This window comes from Protomyctophum bolini, assembly GCF_963924005.1.
Source record: "Protomyctophum bolini genome assembly, chromosome: 12".
In the NCBI taxonomy this organism is placed as follows: domain Eukaryota; kingdom Metazoa; phylum Chordata; class Actinopteri; order Myctophiformes; family Myctophidae; genus Protomyctophum; species Protomyctophum bolini.
This window is the reverse complement of record NC_137873.1, coordinates 13,699,500-13,716,670: the sequence shown is the minus strand read 5'-3', so window position 1 is coordinate 13,716,670 and position 17,171 is coordinate 13,699,500. Positions and strand designations below refer to the sequence as shown.

The window sequence follows — 17,171 nt, the reverse complement described above, 5'->3', positions numbered from 1 at the left end:
GTAAAATAATGTTTTAGGAGCTGTTTCTCAAATACCAAAGTGTCAAATAATGGTTAGAAGCTGTTTTTCAACAACCAAAAGTGTCAAATAATGTTTTAGGAGCTGTTTCTCAACAACCAAAAGTGTAAAATAATGTTTTAGGAGCTGTTTCTCAACAACCAAAGTGTCAAATAATGGTTAGAAGCTGTTTTTCAACAACCAAAAGTGTAAAATAATGTTTTAGGAGCTGTTTCTCAACAACCAAAAGTGTAAAATAATGTTTTAAGAGCGGTTTCTCAACAACCAAAGTGTCAAATAATGGTTAGAAGCTGTTTTTCAACAACCAAAAGTGTCAAATAATGTTTTAGGAGCTGTTTCTCAACAACCAAAAGTGTAAAATAATGTTTTAGGAGCTGTTTCTCAACAACCAAAGTGTCAAATAATGGTTAGAAGCTGTTTTTCAACAACCAAAAGTGTCAAATAATGTTTTAGGAGCTGTTTCTCAACAACCAAAAGTGTAAAATCATGTTTTAGGAGCTGTTTCTCAACAACCAAAGTGTCAAATAATGGTTAGAAGCTGTTTTTCAACAACCAAAAGTGTCAAATAATGTTTTAGGAGCTGTTTCTCAACAACCAAAAGTGTAAAATAATGTTTTAGGAGCTGTTTCTCAAATACCAAAGTGTCAAATAATGGTTAGAAGCTGTTTTTCAACAACCAAAAGTGTCAAATAATGTTTTAGGAGCTGTTTCTCAACAACCAAAAGTGTAAAATAATGTTTTAGGAGCTGTTTCTCAACAACCAAAGTGTCAAATAATGGTTAGAAGCTGTTTTTCAACAACCAAAAGTGTAAAATAATGTTTTAGGAGCTGTTTCTCAACAACCAAAAGTGTAAAATAATGTTTTAAGAGCGGTTTCTCAACAACCAAAGTGTCAAATAATGGTTAGAAGCTGTTTTTCAACAACCAAAAGTGTCAAATAATGTTTTAGGAGCTGTTTCTCAACAACCAAAAGTGTAAAATAATGTTTTAAGAGCTGTTTCTCAACAACCAAAGTGTCAAATAATGGTTAGAAGCTGTTTTTCAACAACCAAAAGTGTCAAATAATGTTTTAGGAGCTGTTTCTCAACAACCAAAAGTGTAAAATAATGTTTTAAGAGCTGTTTCTCAACAACCAAAGTGTCAAATAATGGTTAGAAGCTGTTTTTCAACAACCAAAAGTGTCAAATAATGTTTTAGGAGCTGTTTCTCAACAACCAAAAGTGTAAAATAATGTTTTAGGAGCTGTTTCTCAACAACCAAAGTGTCAAATAATGGTTAGAAGCTGTTTTTCAACAACCAAACGTGTCAAATAATGTTTTAGGAGCTGTTTCTCAACAACCAAAAGTGTAAAATAATGTTTTATGAGCTGTTTCTCAACAACCAAAGTGTCAAATAATGGTTAGAAGCTGTTTTTCAACAACCAAAAGTGTCAAATAATGTTTTAGGAGCTGTTTCTCAACAACCAAAAGTGTAAAATAATGTTTTAGGAGCTGTTTCTCAACAACCAAAGTGTCAAATAATGGTTAGAAGCTGTTTTTCAACAACCAAAAGTGTCAAATAATGTTTTAGGAGCTGTTTCTCAACAACCAAAAGTGTAAAATAATGTTTTAGGAGCTGTTTCTCAACAACCAAAGTGTCAAATAATGGTTAGAAGCTGTTTTTCAACAACCAAAAGTGTCAAATAATGTTTTAGGAGCTGTTTCTCAACAACCAAAAGTGTAAAATCATGTTTTAGGAGCTGTTTCTCAACAACCAAAGTGTCAAATAATGGTTAGAAGCTGTTTTTCAACAACCAAAAGTGTCAAATAATGTTTTAGGAGCTGTTTCTCAACAACCAAAAGTGTAAAATAATGTTTTAGGAGCTGTTTCTCAACAACCAAAGTGTCAAATAATGGTTAGAAGCTGTTTTTCAACAACCAAAAGTGTCAAATAATGTTTTAGGAGCTGTTTCTCAACAACCAAAAGTGTAAAATAATGTTTTAGGAGCTGTTTCTCAACAACCAAAGTGTCAAATAATGGTTAGAAGCTGTTTTTCAACAACCAAAAGTGTAAAATAATGTTTTAGGAGCTGTTTCTCAACAACCAAAAGTGTAAAATAATGTTTTAAGAGCTGTTTCTCAACAACCAAAGTGTCAAATAATGGTTAGAAGCTGTTTTTCAACAACCAAAAGTGTCAAATAATGTTTTAGGAGCTGTTTCTCAACAACCAAAAGTGTAAAATAATGTTTTAGGAGCTGTTTCTCAACAACCAAAGTGTCAAATAATGGTTAGAAGCTGTTTTTCAACAACCAAACGTGTCAAATAATGTTTTAGGAGCTGTTTCTCAACAACCAAAAGTGTAAAATAATGTTTTATGAGCTGTTTCTCAACAACCAAAGTGTCAAATAATGGTTAGAAGCTGTTTTTCAACAACCAAAAGTGTCAAATAATGTTTTAGGAGCTGTTTCTCAACAACCAAAAGTGTAAAATAATGTTTTAGGAGCTGTTTCTCAACAACCAAAGTGTCAAATAATGGTTAGAAGCTGTTTTTCAACAACCAAAAGTGTCAAATAATGTTTTAGGAGCTGTTTCTCAACAACCAAAAGTGTAAAATAATGTTTTAGGAGCTGTTTCTCAACAACCAAAGTGTCAAATAATGGTTAGAAGCTGTTTTTCAACAACCAAAAGTGTCAAATAATGTTTTAGGAGCTGTTTCTCAACAACCAACAGTGTAAAATCATGTTTTAGGAGCTGTTTCTCAACAACCAAAGTGTCAAATAATGGTTAGAAGCTGTTTTTCAACAACCAAAAGTGTCAAATAATGTTTTAGGAGCTGTTTCTCAACAACCAAAAGTGTAAAATAATGTTTTAGGAGCTGTTTCTCAACAACCAAAGTGTCAAATAATGGTTAGAAGCTGTTTTTCAACAACCAAAAGTGTCAAATAATGTTTTAGGAGCTGTTTCTCAACAACCAAAAGTGTAAAATAATGTTTTAGGAGCTGTTTCTCAACAACCAAAGTGTCAAATAATGGTTAGAAGCTGTTTTTCAACAACCAAAAGTGTCAAATAATGTTTTATGAGCTGTTTCTCAACAACCAAAAGTGTAAAATAATGTTTTAGGAGCTGTTTCTCAACAACCAAAGTGTCAAATAATGGTTAGAAGCTGTTTTTCAACAACCAAAAGTGTCAAATAATGTTTTAGGAGCTGTTTCTTTGGCAAATTATTTTGGGAGGCAAATTATTTTGGCAAATTATTTTGGGAGGCAAATTATTTTGGGAGGCAAATTATTTTGGGAGGCAAATTATTTTGGCAAATTATTTTGGGAGGCAAATTTTTTTGGCAAAATATTTTGGGAGGCAAATCATTTTGGCAAATAATTTTGGGAGGCAAATTATTTTGGCTAATTATTTTGGGAGGCAAATTATTTTGGCAAATTATTTTGGGAGGCAAATTATTTTGGGAGGCAAATTATTTTGGCAAATTATTTTGGGAGGCAATTTTTTTTGGCAAATTATTTTGGGAGGCAAATTATTTTGGCAAATTAATAATAATCCCAAAATAATTTGCCAAAATAATTTGCCTCCCAAAATAATTTGCCAAAATAATTTGCCTCCCAAAATAATTTGCCTCCCAAAATAATTTGCCTCCCAAAATAATTTGCCTGCCAAAATAATTTGCCTCCCAAAATAATTTGCCTCCCAAAATAATTTGCCTCCCAAAATAATTTGCCTCCCAAAATATTTGCCAAAATAATTTGCCTCCCAAAATAATTTGCCTCCCAAAATAATTTGCCTGACAAAATAATTTGCCTCCCAAAATATATTTTTCTGACAAAATAATTTGCCTCCCAAAATAATTTGCCTCCCAAAATAATTTGCCTCCCAAAGTGTAAAATAATGTTTTATGAGCTGTTTCTCAACAACCAAAGTGTCAAATAATGGTTAGAAGCTGTTTTTCAACAACCAAAAGTGTCAAATAATGTTTTAGGAGCTGTTTCTCAACAACCAAAAGTGTAAAATAATGTTTTAGGAGCTGTTTCTCAACAACCAAAGTGTCAAATAATGGTTAGAAGCTGTTTTTCAACAACCAAAAGTGTCAAATAATGTTTTAGGAGCTGTTTCTCAACAACCAAAAGTGTAAAATAATGTTTTAGGAGCTGTTTCTCAACAACCAAAGTCTCAAATAATGGTTAGAAGCTGTTTTTCAACAACCAAAAGTGTCAAATAATGTTTTAGGAGCTGTTTCTCAACAACCAAAAGTGTAAAATAATGTTTTAGGAGCTGTTTCTCAACAACCAAAGTGTCAAATAATGGTTAGAAGCTGTTTTTCAACAACCAAAAGTGTCAAATAATGTTTTAGGAGCTGTTTCTCAATAACCAAAAGTGTAAAATAATGTTTTATGAGCAACCAAACAACCAAAGTGTCAATTAATGGTTAGAAGCTGTTTTTCAACAACCAAAAGTGTCAAATAATGTTTTAGGAGCTGTTTCTCAACAACCAAAAGTGTCAAATAATGTTTTAGGAGCTGTTTCTCAACAACCAAAGTGTCAAATAATGGTTAGAAGCTGTTTTTCAACAACCAAAAGTGTCAAATAATGTTTTAGGAGCTGTTTCTCAATAACCAAAAGTGTCAAATAATGTTTTAGGAGCTGTTTCTCAACAACCAAAGTGTCAAATAATGGTTAGAAGCTGTTTTTCAACAACCAAAAGTGTCAAATAATGTTTTAGGAGCTGTTTCTCAACAACCAAAAGTGTCAAATAATGTTTTAGGAGCTGTTTCTCAACAACCAAAGTGTCAAATAATGGTTAGAAGCTGTTTTTCAACAACCAAAAGTGTCAAATAATGTTTTAGGAGCTGTTTCTCAACAACCAAAAGTGTAAAATAATGTTTTAGGAGCTGTTTCTCAACAACCAAAGTGTCAAATAATGGTTAGAAGCTGTTTTTCAACAACCAAAAGTGTCAAATAATGTTTTAGGAGCTGTTTCTCAATAACCAAAAGTGTAAAATAATGTTTTAGGAGCTGTTTCTCAACAACCAAAGTGTCAAATAATGGTTAGAAGCTGTTTTTCAACAACCAAAAGTGTCAAATAATGTTTTAGGAGCTGTTTCTCAACCACCAAAAGTGTAAAATAATGTTTTAGGAGCTGTTTCTCAACAACCAAAGTGTCAAATAATGGTTAGAAGCTGTTTTTCAACAACCAAAAGTGTCAAATAATGTTTTAGGAGCTGTTTCTCAACAACCAAAAGTGTAAAATAAGGTTTTATGAGCTGTTTCTCAACAACCAAAGTGTCAAATAATGGTTAGAAGCTGTTTTTCAACAACCAAAAGTGTCAAATAATGTTTTAGGAGCTGTTTCTCAATAACCAAAAGTGTAAAATAATGTTTTAGGAGCTGTTTCTCAACAACCAAAGTGTCAAATAATGGTTAGAAGCTGTTTTTCAACAACCAAAAGTGTCAAATAATGTTTTAGGAGCTGTTTCTCAACCACCAAAAGTGTAAAATAATGTTTTAGGAGCTGTTTCTCAACAACCAAAGTGTCAAATAATGGTTAGAAGCTGTTTTTCAACAACCAAAAGTGTCAAATAATGTTTTAGGAGCTGTTTCTCAACAACCAAAAGTGTAAAATAATGTTTTAGGAGCTGTTTCTCAACAACCAAAGTGTCAAATAATGGTTAGAAGCTGTTTTTCAACAACCAAAAGTGTCAAATAATGTTTTAGGAGCTGTTTCTTTGGCAAATTATTTTGGGAGGCAAATTATTTTGGCAAATTATTTTGGGAGGCAAATTATTTTGGGAGGCAAATTATTTTGGGAGGCAAATTATTTTGGGAGGCAAATTTTTTTGGCAAATTATTTTGGGAGGCAAATCATTTTGGCAAATAATTTTGGGAGGCAAATTATTTTGGGAGGCAAATTACTTTGGCTAATTATTTTGGGAGGCAAATTATTTTGGGAGGCAAATTATTTTGGGAGGCAAATTATTTTGGGAGGCAAATTATTTTGGGAGGCAAATTTTTTTGGCAAATTATTTTGGGAGGCAAATTATTTTGGCAAATTAATAATAATCCCAAAATAATTTGCCAAAATAATTTGCCTCCCAAAATAATTTGCCAAAATAATTTGCCAAAATAATTTGCCTCCCAAAATAATTTGCCTCCCAAAATAATTTGCCTCCTAAAATAATTTGCCTGCCAAAATAATTTGCCTCCCAAAATAATTTGCCTCCCAAAATAATTTGCCTCCCAAAATAATTTGCCTCCCAAAATAATTTGCCTCCCAAAATAATTTGCCTCCCAAAATATTTGCCAAAATAATTTGCCTCCCAAAATATTTTGCCAAAATAATTTGCCTCCCAAAATAATTTGCCTCCCAAAATAATTTGCCTCCCAAAATTATTTGCCTCCCAAAATAATTTGCCTCCCAAAATAATTTGCCTCCCAAAATAATTTGCCAAAATAATTTGCCTCCCAAAATAATTTGCCAAAATAATTTGCCTCCCAAAATAATTTGCCTCCCAAAATAATTTGCCTCCCAAAATAATTTGCCAAAATAATTTGCCTCCCAAAATAATTTGCCAAAATAATTTGCCTCCCAAAATAATTTGCCTCCCAAAATAATTTGCCTCCCAAAATAATTTGCCTTCCAAAATAATTTGCCAAAATAATTTGCCTCCCAAAATAATTTGCCAAAATAATTTGCCTCCCAAAATAATTTGCCTCCCAAAATAATTTGCCTCACAAAATAATTTGCCTCCCAAAATAATTTGCCAAAATAATTTGCCTCCCAAAATAATTTGCCTCCCAAAATAATTTGCCTCCCAAAATAATTTGCCTCCCAAAATAATTTGCCTGCCAAAATAATTTGCCTCCCAAAATAATTTGCCTCCCAAAATAATTTGCCTCCCAAAATAATTTGCCAAAATAATTTGCCTCCCAAAATAATTTGCCAAAATAATTTGCCTCCCAAAATAATTTGCCAAAATAATTTGCCTCCCAAAATAATTTGCCTCCCAAAATAATTTGCCTCCCAAAATAATTTGCCTCCCAAAATAATTTGCCAAAATAATTTGCCTCCCAAAATAATTTGCCTCCCAAAATAATTTGCCTGCCAAAATAATTTGCCTCCCAAAATAATTTGCCTCCCAAAATAATTTGCCTCCCATAATAATTTGCCAAAATAATTTGCCTCCCAAAATATTTTGCCAAAATAATTTGCCTCCCAAAATAATTTGCCTGCCAAAATAATTTGCCTCCCAAAATAATTTGCCTCCCAAAATAATTTGCCTCCCAAAATAATTTGCCAAAATAATTTGCCTCCCAAAATAATTTGCCTCCCAAAATTATTTGCCAAAATAATTTGACTCCCAAAATAATTTGCCTCCCAAAATTATTTGCCAAAATAATTTGCCTCCCAAAATAATTTGCCAAAATAATTTGCCTCCCAAAATAATTTGCCAAAATAATTTGCCTCCCAAAATAATTTGCCAAAATAATTTGCCTCCCAAAATAATTTGCCTCCCAAAATAATTTGCCTGACAAAATAATTTGCCTCCCAAAATAATTTGCCTCCCAAAATAATTTGCCAAAATAATTTGCCTCCCAAAATAATTTGCCAAAATAATTTGCCTCCCAAAATAATTTGCCAAAATAATTTGCCTCCCAAAATAATTTGCCAAAATAATTTGCCTCCCAAAATAATTTGCCAAAATAATTTGCCTCCCAAAATAATTTGCCTCCCAAAATAATTTGCCAAAATAATTTGCAAAAATAATTTGCCTCCCAAAATAATTTGCCTCCCAAAATAATTTGCCAAAATAATTTGCCTCCCAAAATAATTTGCCAAAATAATTTGCCTCCCAAAATAATTTGCCAAAATAATTTGCCTCCCAAAATAATTTGCCAAAATAATTTGCCTCCCAAAATAACTTGCCAAAATAATTTGCCTCCCAAAATAATTTGCCAAAATAATTTGCCTCCCAAAATAATTTGCCTCCCAAAATAATTTGCCTCCCAAAGTGTAAAATAATGTTTTATGAGCTGTTTCTCAACAACCAAAGTGTCAAATAATGGTTAGAAGCTGTTTTTCAACAACCAAAAGTGTCAAATAATGTTTTAGGAGCTGTTTCTCAATAACCAAAAGTGTAAAATAATGTTTTAGGAGCTGTTTCTCAACAACCAAAGTGTCAAATAATGGTTAGAAGCTGTTTTTCAACAACCAAAAGTGTCAAATAATGTTTTAGGAGCTGTTTCTCAACCACCAAAAGTGTAAAATAATGTTTTAGGAGCTGTTTCTCAACAACCAAAGTGTCAAATAATGGTTAGAAGCTGTTTTTCAACAACCAAAAGTGTCAAATAATGTTTTAGGAGCTGTTTCTCAACAACCAAAAGTGTAAAATAATGTTTTAAGAGCTGTTTCTCAACAACCAAAGTGTCAAATAATGGTTAGAAGCTGTTTTTCAACAACCAAAAGTGTCAAATAATGTTTTAGGAGCTGTTTCTCAACAACCAAAAGTGTAAAATAATGTTTTAGGAGCTGTTTCTCAACAACCAAAGTGTCAAATAATGGTTAGAAGCTGTTTTTCAACAACCAAACGTGTCAAATAATGTTTTAGGAGCTGTTTCTCAACAACCAAAAGTGTAAAATAATGTTTTATGAGCTGTTTCTCAACAACCAAAGTGTCAAATAATGGTTAGAAGCTGTTTTTCAACAACCAAAAGTGTCAAATAATGTTTTAGGAGCTGTTTCTCAACAACCAAAAGTGTAAAATAATGTTTTAGGAGCTGTTTCTCAACAACCAAAGTGTCAAATAATGGTTAGAAGCTGTTTTTCAACAACCAAAAGTGTCAAATAATGTTTTAGGAGCTGTTTCTCAACAACCAAAAGTGTAAAATAATGTTTTAGGAGCTGTTTCTCAACAACCAAAGTGTCAAATAATGGTTAGAAGCTGTTTTTCAACAACCAAAAGTGTCAAATAATGTTTTAGGAGCTGTTTCTCAACAACCAAAAGTGTAAAATCATGTTTTAGGAGCTGTTTCTCAACAACCAAAGTGTCAAATAATGGTTAGAAGCTGTTTTTCAACAACCAAAAGTGTCAAATAATGTTTTAGGAGCTGTTTCTCAACAACCAAAGTGTAAAATAATGTTTTAGGAGCTGTTTCTCAACAACCAAAGTGTCAAATAATGGTTAGAAGCTGTTTTTCAACAACCAAAAGTGTCAAATAATGTTTTAGGAGCTGTTTCTCAACAACCAAAAGTGTAAAATAATGTTTTAGGAGCTGTTTCTCAACAACCAAAGTGTCAAATAATGGTTAGAAGCTGTTTTTCAACAACCAAAAGTGTCAAATAATGTTTTAGGAGCTGTTTCTCAACAACCAAAAGTGTAAAATAATGTTTTAAGAGCTGTTTCTCAACAACCAAAGTGTCAAATAATGGTTAGAAGCTGTTTTTCAACAACCAAAAGTGTCAAATAATGTTTTAGGAGCTGTTTCTCAACAACCAAAAGTGTAAAATAATGTTTTAGGAGCTGTTTCTCAACAACCAAAGTGTCAAATAATCGTTAGAAGCTGTTTTTCAACAACCAAACGTGTCAAATAATGTTTTAGGAGCTGTTTCTCAACAACCAAAAGTGTAAAATAATGTTTTATGAGCTGTTTCTCAACAACCAAAGTGTCAAATAATGGTTAGAAGCTGTTTTTCAACAACCAAAAGTGTCAAATAATGTTTTAGGAGCTGTTTCTCAACAACCAAAAGTGTAAAATAATGTTTTAGGAGCTGTTTCTCAACAACCAAAGTGTCAAATAATGGTTAGAAGCTGTTTTTCAACAACCAAAAGTGTCAAATAATGTTTTAGGAGCTGTTTCTCAACAACCAAAAGTGTAAAATAATGTTTTAGGAGCTGTTTCTCAACAACCAAAGTGTCAAATAATGGTTAGAAGCTGTTTTTCAACAACCAAAAGTGTCAAATAATGTTTTAGGAGCTGTTTCTCAACAACCAAAAGTGTAAAATCATGTTTTAGGAGCTGTTTCTCAACAACCAAAGTGTCAAATAATGGTTAGAAGCTGTTTTTCAACAACCAAAAGTGTCAAATAATGTTTTAGGAGCTGTTTCTCAACAACCAAAAGTGTAAAATAATGTTTTAGGAGCTGTTTCTCAAATACCAAAGTGTCAAATAATGGTTAGAAGCTGTTTTTCAACAACCAAAAGTGTCAAATAATGTTTTAGGAGCTGTTTCTCAACAACCAAAAGTGTAAAATAATGTTTTAGGAGCTGTTTCTCAACAACCAAAGTGTCAAATAATGGTTAGAAGCTGTTTTTCAACAACCAAAAGTGTAAAATAATGTTTTAGGAGCTGTTTCTCAACAACCAAAAGTGTAAAATAATGTTTTAAGAGCGGTTTCTCAACAACCAAAGTGTCAAATAATGGTTAGAAGCTGTTTTTCAACAACCAAAAGTGTCAAATAATGTTTTAGGAGCTGTTTCTCAACAACCAAAAGTGTAAAATAATGTTTTAGGAGCTGTTTCTCAACAACCAAAGTGTCAAATAATGGTTAGAAGCTGTTTTTCAACAACCAAAAGTGTCAAATAATGTTTTAGGAGCTGTTTCTCAACAACCAAAAGTGTAAAATCATGTTTTAGGAGCTGTTTCTCAACAACCAAAGTGTCAAATAATGGTTAGAAGCTGTTTTTCAACAACCAAAAGTGTCAAATAATGTTTTAGGAGCTGTTTCTCAACAACCAAAAGTGTAAAATAATGTTTTAGGAGCTGTTTCTCAAATACCAAAGTGTCAAATAATGGTTAGAAGCTGTTTTTCAACAACCAAAAGTGTCAAATAATGTTTTAGGAGCTGTTTCTCAACAACCAAAAGTGTAAAATAATGTTTTAGGAGCTGTTTCTCAACAACCAAAGTGTCAAATAATGGTTAGAAGCTGTTTTTCAACAACCAAAAGTGTAAAATAATGTTTTAGGAGCTGTTTCTCAACAACCAAAAGTGTAAAATAATGTTTTAAGAGCGGTTTCTCAACAACCAAAGTGTCAAATAATGGTTAGAAGCTGTTTTTCAACAACCAAAAGTGTCAAATAATGTTTTAGGAGCTGTTTCTCAACAACCAAAAGTGTAAAATAATGTTTTAAGAGCTGTTTCTCAACAACCAAAGTGTCAAATAATGGTTAGAAGCTGTTTTTCAACAACCAAAAGTGTCAAATAATGTTTTAGGAGCTGTTTCTCAACAACCAAAAGTGTAAAATAATGTTTTAAGAGCTGTTTCTCAACAACCAAAGTGTCAAATAATGGTTAGAAGCTGTTTTTCAACAACCAAAAGTGTCAAATAATGTTTTAGGAGCTGTTTCTCAACAACCAAAAGTGTAAAATAATGTTTTAGGAGCTGTTTCTCAACAACCAAAGTGTCAAATAATGGTTAGAAGCTGTTTTTCAACAACCAAACGTGTCAAATAATGTTTTAGGAGCTGTTTCTCAACAACCAAAAGTGTAAAATAATGTTTTATGAGCTGTTTCTCAACAACCAAAGTGTCAAATAATGGTTAGAAGCTGTTTTTCAACAACCAAAAGTGTCAAATAATGTTTTAGGAGCTGTTTCTCAACAACCAAAAGTGTAAAATAATGTTTTAGGAGCTGTTTCTCAACAACCAAAGTGTCAAATAATGGTTAGAAGCTGTTTTTCAACAACCAAAAGTGTCAAATAATGTTTTAGGAGCTGTTTCTCAACAACCAAAAGTGTAAAATAATGTTTTAGGAGCTGTTTCTCAACAACCAAAGTGTCAAATAATGGTTAGAAGCTGTTTTTCAACAACCAAAAGTGTCAAATAATGTTTTAGGAGCTGTTTCTCAACAACCAAAAGTGTAAAATCATGTTTTAGGAGCTGTTTCTCAACAACCAAAGTGTCAAATAATGGTTAGAAGCTGTTTTTCAACAACCAAAAGTGTCAAATAATGTTTTAGGAGCTGTTTCTCAACAACCAAAAGTGTAAAATAATGTTTTAGGAGCTGTTTCTCAACAACCAAAGTGTCAAATAATGGTTAGAAGCTGTTTTTCAACAACCAAAAGTGTCAAATAATGTTTTAGGAGCTGTTTCTCAACAACCAAAAGTGTAAAATAATGTTTTAGGAGCTGTTTCTCAACAACCAAAGTGTCAAATAATGGTTAGAAGCTGTTTTTCAACAACCAAAAGTGTAAAATAATGTTTTAGGAGCTGTTTCTCAACAACCAAAAGTGTAAAATAATGTTTTAAGAGCTGTTTCTCAACAACCAAAGTGTCAAATAATGGTTAGAAGCTGTTTTTCAACAACCAAAAGTGTCAAATAATGTTTTAGGAGCTGTTTCTCAACAACCAAAAGTGTAAAATAATGTTTTAGGAGCTGTTTCTCAACAACCAAAGTGTCAAATAATGGTTAGAAGCTGTTTTTCAACAACCAAACGTGTCAAATAATGTTTTAGGAGCTGTTTCTCAACAACCAAAAGTGTAAAATAATGTTTTATGAGCTGTTTCTCAACAACCAAAGTGTCAAATAATGGTTAGAAGCTGTTTTTCAACAACCAAAAGTGTCAAATAATGTTTTAGGAGCTGTTTCTCAACAACCAAAAGTGTAAAATAATGTTTTAGGAGCTGTTTCTCAACAACCAAAGTGTCAAATAATGGTTAGAAGCTGTTTTTCAACAACCAAAAGTGTCAAATAATGTTTTAGGAGCTGTTTCTCAACAACCAAAAGTGTAAAATAATGTTTTAGGAGCTGTTTCTCAACAACCAAAGTGTCAAATAATGGTTAGAAGCTGTTTTTCAACAACCAAAAGTGTCAAATAATGTTTTAGGAGCTGTTTCTCAACAACCAACAGTGTAAAATCATGTTTTAGGAGCTGTTTCTCAACAACCAAAGTGTCAAATAATGGTTAGAAGCTGTTTTTCAACAACCAAAAGTGTCAAATAATGTTTTAGGAGCTGTTTCTCAACAACCAAAAGTGTAAAATAATGTTTTAGGAGCTGTTTCTCAACAACCAAAGTGTCAAATAATGGTTAGAAGCTGTTTTTCAACAACCAAAAGTGTCAAATAATGTTTTAGGAGCTGTTTCTCAACAACCAAAAGTGTAAAATAATGTTTTAGGAGCTGTTTCTCAACAACCAAAGTGTCAAATAATGGTTAGAAGCTGTTTTTCAACAACCAAAAGTGTCAAATAATGTTTTATGAGCTGTTTCTCAACAACCAAAAGTGTAAAATAATGTTTTAGGAGCTGTTTCTCAACAACCAAAGTGTCAAATAATGGTTAGAAGCTGTTTTTCAACAACCAAAAGTGTCAAATAATGTTTTAGGAGCTGTTTCTTTGGCAAATTATTTTGGGAGGCAAATTATTTTGGCAAATTATTTTGGGAGGCAAATTATTTTGGGAGGCAAATTATTTTGGGAGGCAAATTATTTTGGCAAATTATTTTGGGAGGCAAATTTTTTTGGCAAAATATTTTGGGAGGCAAATCATTTTGGCAAATAATTTTGGGAGGCAAATTATTTTGGCTAATTATTTTGGGAGGCAAATTATTTTGGCAAATTATTTTGGGAGGCAAATTATTTTGGGAGGCAAATTATTTTGGCAAATTATTTTGGGAGGCAATTTTTTTTGGCAAATTATTTTGGGAGGCAAATTATTTTGGCAAATTAATAATAATCCCAAAATAATTTGCCAAAATAATTTGCCTCCCAAAATAATTTGCCAAAATAATTTGCCTCCCAAAATAATTTGCCTCCCAAAATAATTTGCCTCCCAAAATAATTTGCCTGCCAAAATAATTTGCCTCCCAAAATAATTTGCCTCCCAAAATAATTTGCCTCCCAAAATAATTTGCCTCCCAAAATATTTGCCAAAATAATTTGCCTCCCAAAATAATTTGCCTCCCAAAATAATTTGCCTGACAAAATAATTTGCCTCCCAAAATATATTTTTCTGACAAAATAATTTGCCTCCCAAAATAATTTGCCTCCCAAAATAATTTGCCTCCCAAAGTGTAAAATAATGTTTTATGAGCTGTTTCTCAACAACCAAAGTGTCAAATAATGGTTAGAAGCTGTTTTTCAACAACCAAAAGTGTCAAATAATGTTTTAGGAGCTGTTTCTCAACAACCAAAAGTGTAAAATAATGTTTTAGGAGCTGTTTCTCAACAACCAAAGTGTCAAATAATGGTTAGAAGCTGTTTTTCAACAACCAAAAGTGTCAAATAATGTTTTAGGAGCTGTTTCTCAACAACCAAAAGTGTAAAATAATGTTTTAGGAGCTGTTTCTCAACAACCAAAGTCTCAAATAATGGTTAGAAGCTGTTTTTCAACAACCAAAAGTGTCAAATAATGTTTTAGGAGCTGTTTCTCAACAACCAAAAGTGTAAAATAATGTTTTAGGAGCTGTTTCTCAACAACCAAAGTGTCAAATAATGGTTAGAAGCTGTTTTTCAACAACCAAAAGTGTCAAATAATGTTTTAGGAGCTGTTTCTCAATAACCAAAAGTGTAAAATAATGTTTTATGAGCAACCAAACAACCAAAGTGTCAATTAATGGTTAGAAGCTGTTTTTCAACAACCAAAAGTGTCAAATAATGTTTTAGGAGCTGTTTCTCAACAACCAAAAGTGTCAAATAATGTTTTAGGAGCTGTTTCTCAACAACCAAAGTGTCAAATAATGGTTAGAAGCTGTTTTTCAACAACCAAAAGTGTCAAATAATGTTTTAGGAGCTGTTTCTCAATAACCAAAAGTGTCAAATAATGTTTTAGGAGCTGTTTCTCAACAACCAAAGTGTCAAATAATGGTTAGAAGCTGTTTTTCAACAACCAAAAGTGTCAAATAATGTTTTAGGAGCTGTTTCTCAACAACCAAAAGTGTCAAATAATGTTTTAGGAGCTGTTTCTCAACAACCAAAGTGTCAAATAATGGTTAGAAGCTGTTTTTCAACAACCAAAAGTGTCAAATAATGTTTTAGGAGCTGTTTCTCAACAACCAAAAGTGTAAAATAATGTTTTAGGAGCTGTTTCTCAACAACCAAAGTGTCAAATAATGGTTAGAAGCTGTTTTTCAACAACCAAAAGTGTCAAATAATGTTTTAGGAGCTGTTTCTCAATAACCAAAAGTGTAAAATAATGTTTTAGGAGCTGTTTCTCAACAACCAAAGTGTCAAATAATGGTTAGAAGCTGTTTTTCAACAACCAAAAGTGTCAAATAATGTTTTAGGAGCTGTTTCTCAACCACCAAAAGTGTAAAATAATGTTTTAGGAGCTGTTTCTCAACAACCAAAGTGTCAAATAATGGTTAGAAGCTGTTTTTCAACAACCAAAAGTGTCAAATAATGTTTTAGGAGCTGTTTCTCAACAACCAAAAGTGTAAAATAAGGTTTTATGAGCTGTTTCTCAACAACCAAAGTGTCAAATAATGGTTAGAAGCTGTTTTTCAACAACCAAAAGTGTCAAATAATGTTTTAGGAGCTGTTTCTCAATAACCAAAAGTGTAAAATAATGTTTTAGGAGCTGTTTCTCAACAACCAAAGTGTCAAATAATGGTTAGAAGCTGTTTTTCAACAACCAAAAGTGTCAAATAATGTTTTAGGAGCTGTTTCTCAACCACCAAAAGTGTAAAATAATGTTTTAGGAGCTGTTTCTCAACAACCAAAGTGTCAAATAATGGTTAGAAGCTGTTTTTCAACAACCAAAAGTGTCAAATAATGTTTTAGGAGCTGTTTCTCAACAACCAAAAGTGTAAAATAATGTTTTAGGAGCTGTTTCTCAACAACCAAAGTGTCAAATAATGGTTAGAAGCTGTTTTTCAACAACCAAAAGTGTCAAATAATGTTTTAGGAGCTGTTTCTTTGGCAAATTATTTTGGGAGGCAAATTATTTTGGCAAATTATTTTGGGAGGCAAATTATTTTGGGAGGCAAATTATTTTGGGAGGCAAATTATTTTGGCAAATTATTTTGGGAGGCAAATTTTTTTGGCAAATTATTTTGGGAGGCAAATCATTTTGGCAAATAATTTTGGGAGGCAAATTATTTTGGGAGGCAAATTACTTTGGCTAATTATTTTGGGAGGCAAATTATTTTGGGAGGCAAATTATTTTGGGAGGCAAATTTTTTTGGCAAATTATTTTGGGAGGCAAATTATTTTGGCAAATTAATAATAATCCCAAAATAATTTGCCAAAATAATTTGCCTCCCAAAATAATTTGCCAAAATAATTTGCCAAAATAATTTGCCTCCCAAAATAATTTGCCTCCCAAAATAATTTGCCTCCTAAAATAATTTGCCTGCCAAAATAATTTGCCTCCCAAAATAATTTGCCTCCCAAAATAATTTGCCTCCCAAAATAATTTGCCTCCCAAAATAATTTGCCTCCCAAAATAATTTGCCTCCCAAAATATTTGCCAAAATAATTTGCCTCCCAAAATATTTTGCCAAAATAATTTGCCTCCCAAAATAATTTGCCTCCCAAAATAATTTGCCTCCCAAAATTATTTGCCTCCCAAAATAATTTGCCTCCCAAAATAATTTGCCTCCCAAAATAATTTGCCAAAATAATTTGCCTCCCAAAATAATTTGCCAAAATAATTTGCCTCCCAAAATAATTTGCCTCCCAAAATAATTTGCCTCCCAAAATAATTTGCCAAAATAATTTGCCTCCCAAAATAATTTGCCAAAATAATTTGCCTCCCAAAATAATTTGCCTCCCAAAATAATTTGCCTCCCAAAATAATTTGCCTTCCAAAATAATTTGCCAAAATAATTTGCCTCCCAAAATAATTTGCCAAAATAATTTGCCTCCCAAAATAATTTGCCTCCCAAAATAATTTGCCTCACAAAATAATTTGCCTCCCAAAATAATTTGCCAAAATAATTTGCCTCCCAAAATAATTTGCCTCCCAAAATAATTTGCCTCCCAAAATAATTTGCCTCCCAAAATAATTTGCCTGCCAAAATAATTTGCCTCCCAAAATAATTTGCCTCCCAAAATAATTTGCCTCCCAAAATAATTTGCCAAAATAATTTGCCTCCCAAAATAATTTGCCAAAATAATTTGCCTCCCAAAATAATTTGCCAAAATAATTTGCCTCCCAAAATAATTTGCCTCCCAAAATAATTTGCCTCCCAAAATAATTTGCCTCCCAAAATAATTTGCCAAAATAATTTGCCTC

The 17,171-nt window shown here is 32.1% G+C and overlaps 1 protein-coding gene across 1 annotated transcript in view; it reads left to right on the top strand.

Moving 5' to 3' along the window:
• LOC308326072 (complement receptor type 1-like) overlaps positions 1 to 17,171 on the top strand; it is a 178,783-nt gene that overhangs the window by 101,055 nt on the left and 60,557 nt on the right. The gene's annotated exons all lie outside the window — the stretch shown is intronic.